Genomic DNA, 6,767 nt, shown 5'->3' with positions numbered 1-6,767 from the left:
TCTTATTTGGTGCTAAGCCCCAGGCCCAAACCCCTATTAAGTGGAAAACTTTAGTGGGTGTGTATTGGCAACTAAGGTGGGCCCCAAGGTGGGGCTAACTCCAGGGAGGGCCTAGTTTACATGTCTGGGAGAGCAGAGGCTCTTAGACCACATGAGTTTAAGTCTGCCTCTCTGTGACAATTCTAGGTCACATGGGTGAGTCCCATGTGTGACTCACTCCTGACGCTAAAAAAGATATAAAAACCAGGGGTTGGCTGTCTGTTCCTTGGAGCTCTTTGCCACAGCAGTGGTGGCGCATGACTCTGGGCCAGCCCTTGTTCTGAGCTCCTGGATTGAACCTAGATGTTGGTAACTATGATTTGTATTGGGTCTGTCTGTTGATATTTGTAATTTATTTGTAATTTATTCTGAAGTTCAGGGTGCTGGCTTTTTCCCCTGAACTAAGTGAATGCTGTCTGTATGCTGGATTAAAGTAAACTTGTCAACCCCTTTAACCTTGCTTTCCTTATTAAAGCAGATCAAAAGAACCTGTGCTGTTGGCAGCTTTTTGGGTGCTGGCTGTGGGTGGATCTTACACCCCCACAGAAGCTGCTAGCCGGATTGTTGAAACACTCCTATTTTATTTTTTTTTTGTTAAATATTTCTCGATTATATTTTAATCTGGTTCAAGCATCAATGAGATTGGGGGAGCATTGTGCTACGTCTGCATTATATCACAATCTCTTCTCAATATACAGTATAAGAAATATTGTCTTGAATTTACAGATGAGGAAACAGATTTCCAGAAAATCTGAAGGACTTACTCCAGGTTACTTAGGTCCCAAATAGCAGATCCAGGACTCCAACCCAGAAGTCCTTATTTCAAGGCCAGAGTTATTTTGACTCTACCGTGCTGCCACTCAGCTAAATCTCCAAGTTTTGTTTTAAAACTGCTGACTAGGATGCTTAGAGTTACTGCTGCTCTGACTTTTCTAACTGTAAATCCTTCAGACTTGGCTCTCTTTCAAACCTGAACTGCTCAAATTATTCATGTTTGCAATTTTGTGCTCAAAGCTATTTTTTTTTCAAATGTGTTACAGAGAAAGGCATCAGAAGAATAGAAAATTATAAAAAAATGTTGTGCCGATGCAAAGTATTATCATTATCCTTTGGTTTCATTTGTCCGTTGGAATAGATGGTGTATTATCAATGGAATTGGATTCACACCCTAACTCAGAACCCCTTTACCTCTGTTAGAAGCTTCTAGCCTAGCAAGGCATAGCAGTTTTGTAATTATCTATTGACACCTCATCAGCTTCTAGCCATTCAAAGAAGGAAATATAATGACAGCTATATCTGGAAAAGTAGATTCCTTGGAAAATAGGCTAAGATAGGCCATGGACTTACTGGAGCAGACAATGTTCTGTTGTTAATAGGGTTGAACTCTGGTGGCTCTCAAACGATCTATCCTTAAAAAGGAAATTTAAAGCCATTGATGCTTTTGACAATAACATATTTTTGCTGATATTGCCTAATGGTTTTCTTATCCCACCTTTCCCCCCCACCCAACATATTGTAGGGACTTCTATATCATTGTGAGCAACTCTTTAAATGGCACAATATTTGTAGTAAATAGATAGATAAATGAGAGAGCAGAAAAAAAATATTGAGAATTTACTATGTGCAAAGCAATAAATTAAATGCTAGAGATTTAAACATGAATAAAAAAGCAGCTCATGCTCTCCAGGAGTGTACAATCTAATAGGGAATGACAATACACATAAGCAAGTGGCCTCCCTGGATGGGTGTTTTGGTCTGGGAAGGTACAAACGTGATGAAGCTGTGATGTGAGATTTTGACGTAGCCTTTTCAAGAAGGATGGTTTTGCTCTCCTTGCTTTTCCCCAAGTAAGAGGTACAAAACAGAGATTCAAGACCAAAGGATTTCTCTGAGGCTCATGTGTTGATCTTGGTAGATGCAGAAAGACTCTAATTCAAGTCCTGCTTCTGACACTTCTGGCTGAGTGACCATTGTGCAAAGCATTTTTTTTCTAACCATACATTAGGCAACTCTTTATGACTATAAGTTGAAGAGAAAATACCTCGTTTGGTAGGGAACATTTCCTCATTAGAGGGTTCCCTATAAGAATTAAATTAGAGTACTAGTTCTTATCCCTATTCCACTCTGTTCTAGGCATTATACTATGTGTTGTAGGTACAAAGATAGACACAAGCAAGTTCCTCCCCAAAGGGACCATGTTCCCAATGATTTGTCATAGAAGAGAACAAGACCCCCTTTACTGCCTCTTTTTAGTTCTTCTGGTATTTGAAGAAAAGAGAGGATGAGTTTTGTTTCTCTTAAAGATACAAGGTAGGGTTTAGATTGTTCTGTGTCCTCTCATTTTCTTCCTGTAACTCCTTTTCACTTCCACTTATGCAACATTAACAAACCTGAGGGTCCATTTCAGAACTCTGGAGGCCTTGGAGTTGTGGAACATAGACAAAAATAAGCCCCTACTCTAGTGAGTGGCCTCCAACTTAGACTTACAGAGTTTACCTGAAAACACCCCTGGGTCATGGAGGATCACCAAGCAGTCTTGCCTTCTATATACCAAGTTTTGGTTCAAAACATCTTGACAGTAAGAGCACCTTGGCTGATTCTGATAGTCACCCAGATCTCCTTATTCTCTTGAATATGCCAGAAAATACTGTGCTTGAGAAAGAAACTCTGTAGGGAATTGAGTATTGGAAATTTGACAATGGCTGCAATTTATGCAGATCATTTTTCTCATGTAATATGGTTGAATCCATCATGATCTCATCAAATCAAAGAGGGGAAAATGTTTTTAGTGGCCAAAGACATTTTCACTACCACTATCAGAGTTGCAAATACAGATCATTACTTGTTAAGCGATGACCTTTATGTTTTTGAAGATCAACTCAAGAACCCAAAGCCATTAGAATTCATTTAATTCCGGTAAATCCTTCCCAAAACTGTCAGCAATCCAAAAAAAAAAAAATAATCCTTCTAATAAGAGGCTGAATCCAGTTACAGAACATACACGAAGCATTACATTGATGAGCTGATCTTCAAAAGGACATTGTCTAAACTGAAAAGCAGAAGGGGTGGAAAAGAATATGGGAAAATAGTTTGATCACCAAACTTGCATAGCAACAGCAAATTAAGCTCTTAATAAACTCAGGACTGCAAAACTAGAGCCAATGCTAGGGAACTTCTCCAAATTCTCAATGAAAGAGATGCTTTTGTTTTAGATAAACTTAGAATTTTTTTTTTCAGTTAACAATCATTTCTTGCTAAAGGAACCACATAAAATTAAGTAATATCAATACTAAATATATAGGTACTCATTGGCACACCATCTAAATTCTTAAAGAATAAGTTAATTATAGGAAAAAATAGGCACTAAAACTATGCTAGTGGGAGACCTCAACTTTTGAATCTCAGAGTTAGATAAATCTAATCACAAAATAAAAAAAAGAAAGAAGGCAAGAACAAATAGAATCTTAGAATAGTTTGATATGCTAGAACTCTAGAGAAAATTCAGTGGGATTTAATAGGATTGCACCTTTTTCTCAGCTGCACATGGCACCTTAACAAAAATTGACCATGTAGTAGGGGACAAAATCTCACAACCAAAAGCAAAAAAATAGAAATATTAAATGTATCAGTTTCATACCATTATGCAATTAAAATTCCATTTAATGAAGGGCTATGGAAACACAAGTTAAAAGTTAAGTGGAAACTAAATAATCTAATCCTAAGAATGAATTGACCAAAGAAAAAATCACAAAAACAATCAATAATTTCATTAAAGACAATGAAAACAGAACGCCAACATACCAAAATTTGTGGGATGCAGCCAAAGCAGTGTTTACGGGAAAATTCATAACTCTTAATGTGTACATCAATAAAATAGAGAAAGAACAGATAAATGAAAAAAAAAGAATTATGAACTGGTTTAATGGGAAAAAAATTAAGTAGATAAAAACCATTGGCTTTTTGTATAAAAGAAAGAAAACTAAATTACTAACATAAAAAATGAGAAGAGTGAATGCATCAGCAATGAAATTAAAGCTATTATTAGAAACCAAATTCATAAAAAATTATAAAATCCATAAAAATAACCATTCTTCAGTTGATAAATGGTAAAATAATATAAAGAGGCAGTTTTAACAAGAAGTAAAAGGTATCAATAGTCAAATGAAAAAATTCTTTAAATCACTACTGATTAGAGAAATGCAGGTTAAAACAACTCTGGGGTAACACCTCACACCATTCAGATTGGTTAACATGCCAGAAAAGCAAAATGACAAATGCTAGAGAAGATGTGGAAAAAATTGTGATGCATTGTTGGTAGTGTTGTTAACTACTCTAACCTTTCTGAAGACAATTTGTAACTGTGCCCAGTGGGCTATAGAACTGTGTATAAAATTTCATCCAGAAAGAGAACTACTAGGTCTATATCCTAAAGAGTTTAACAAAAAAAATAAAAGGACTCATTTGTACAGAAATATTTATAACAGTTCTTTTTCCAGTGGTAAAGAATTTGAAATGGAAGGGAAGCCCATCAATTGGGAAATGGCTGAACAATTTCTGGTAGATTGTGATGGAATGTTACAGGATGATTTTAGAATATGAACTCATAAGATGGCATCAGGAAAGCAAGGACTCACTTAGGTCCTCCCCCAAATCCCTCCTAACAACTATAAAAGATGTCTCTGAACAAATTCTAGAGCTACAGGACCCATAAAATAACAGAGCAAACAGGTCTCCAGCCCAGGATGTACTGGATGGTCTCTGGGAAGGGTTTATCACACCATGCTGGGAGCAGCATGCAGCCCAGCATTCCAGGATACACCAGACACTGAGGAGATCAGGCAGAGTAGGCCATAGTGCCCTGAATCACTGACCTGTAGCAGTTACCAGAGTTCTCAACCCACAAACGCCAAAGACAACTTAGCAGTTCAGGGGGAAAACTCCTTGATCTGGGTGAGAGGAGTGCTTGGTTGGCCCCAGCCGCAGGGGTGGTAGAGGTGGTGCAGCACAGTGGCTGCAGCAGCAAGAAGCTCTTGTGGCTGCTGTGAAAGCTCCAGCTGTGGTTGCTTCCAGCCCCATGCCCTGTGGGAGGAATCAAGTGGCAGATCAGAGCAGGAGTTCAGGGAGCACATTGCTAGCCCAGAGGCAGAGTTCTCTTGTTTTGCCCTGCTTGGATCTGGGTCCCGGTCCTGGTTGGCAATTCTTGGGGGAGGAGGAGTGCTGGTGTGGCAGAGCTTGCCACGTAGATGTAGCTCTGAAAACAGCAGAACAATGCCCTGAAGCTTGGGACCAAGCACACACCATTCTGAAGCCAGTTATATCCTGACAAAAACCTCAAGGGGCAAGTAGTTGGCTGGGAACATGGCCAAGCAGCAAAAAAGGAGGCACACTCAAACTCAGACTCTAGAATCTCTTTTTTGGTGACAAATAAGATCAAAACGTACAGACAGAAGAACTCAACAAAGTCAAAAAGCCCACATCAAAAGCCTCCAAGAAAAATATGTATTGGTCTCAGGCCATGGAAGAGCTCAAAAAGGATTTTGAAAGGCAAGTAAGAGAAGTAATGGAAAAATTAGGAAGATAAATAAGAGTGATGCCAGAAAATGATGACAAACAAGTCAATGACTTGCTAAAGGAGACCCAAAAAAATACTGAAGAAAATAACACCTTAAAGAATACAGTAACTCAAAATGATAAAAGAGCTCCAAAAAGCTAATGAGGAGAAGAATGCCTTGAAAGGCAGAATTAGTCAAATGGAAAAGGTGGTCCAAAAGACCACTGAAGAAAATACTACCTTAAAAATTAGATTGGAGCAAGTGGAAGCTAGTGACTTTATGAGAAATCAAGATATTATAAAACAGAACCAAAGGAATAAAAAATGGAAAACAATGTGAAATATCTCATTGGAAAAAAACACTGACCTGGAAAACAGATCCAGGAGAGATAATTGAAAAATTATTGCACTACCTGAAAGCCATGATCAAAAAAAGAGTCTAGATATCATCTTTCAAGAAATTATCAAGAAATACTGCTCTGATATTCTAGAGCCAGAGGGTAAAATAGAAATTGAAAGAATCTAAACCTCCTGAAAAAAGATCCCAAAAAGAAAACTCCTAGGAATATTGTCACCAAATTACAGAGCTCCCAGATCAAGGAGAAGGGGACGTCTGCCAAAGGAAGGTCAATTTTGATGGCTGAAACCTACCAAGTTATCTTGGGGTGTACTAGCTAGATTTCTTTCTTAAAGATCATGCTTGAATCCAGTTCACTGGGGCTTTCATTGACTAAAATACAATAGATACACACCCAAACAGCACTTAATGTTTACTTTTTGGTCCCTTCTGGCTCAGAGTGAATGTAAATAGTAATTGTTTCTCTTTTGGCCAGAAACTATGAAGGGGTCTTCCCCTCCTATTTTGATCAAATGACTAATTGATTTTTATTAAAGGGGCCATCCATTGACTCATTTCTTAAAGAGGCCTATTCACTGAATGGGCATTGCCTTACTTGAAGTAAGACTTGGAAAGACCTTAGCTTAAAAAGACCAAGGTCTCCCACTGCATCCTGGGCCATCTTTAGTCATCCTACCTTATATCTGGCCACTAGACCCAGATGGTTCTAGAAGAGAAAAGGAGGCTGTTAACTTTTCATAGCCCTCCCTCACTCAAACCCAATTCATTTGCAAGGCATGTCATTATCATTGTGATGTCATGGTTCTCTTCAAGGACTGA

The 6,767-nt window shown here is 38.3% G+C and overlaps 1 pseudogene; it reads left to right on the top strand.

The window, feature by feature from the left end:
* Nucleotides 1-2,551: 2,551 nt before the first annotated feature.
* LOC118842859 lies at nucleotides 2,552-3,280 on the top strand (annotated as a pseudogene).
* The last annotated feature ends 3,487 nt before the right edge of the window (nucleotides 3,281-6,767 follow it).

This window comes from Trichosurus vulpecula, chromosome 3 (genome assembly GCF_011100635.1).
Source record: "Trichosurus vulpecula isolate mTriVul1 chromosome 3, mTriVul1.pri, whole genome shotgun sequence".
In the NCBI taxonomy this organism is placed as follows: Eukaryota; Metazoa; Chordata; class Mammalia; order Diprotodontia; family Phalangeridae; genus Trichosurus; species Trichosurus vulpecula.
Note: the sequence above shows the minus strand (reverse complement) of the source record. Positions and strands in the feature narration are given on the sequence as shown.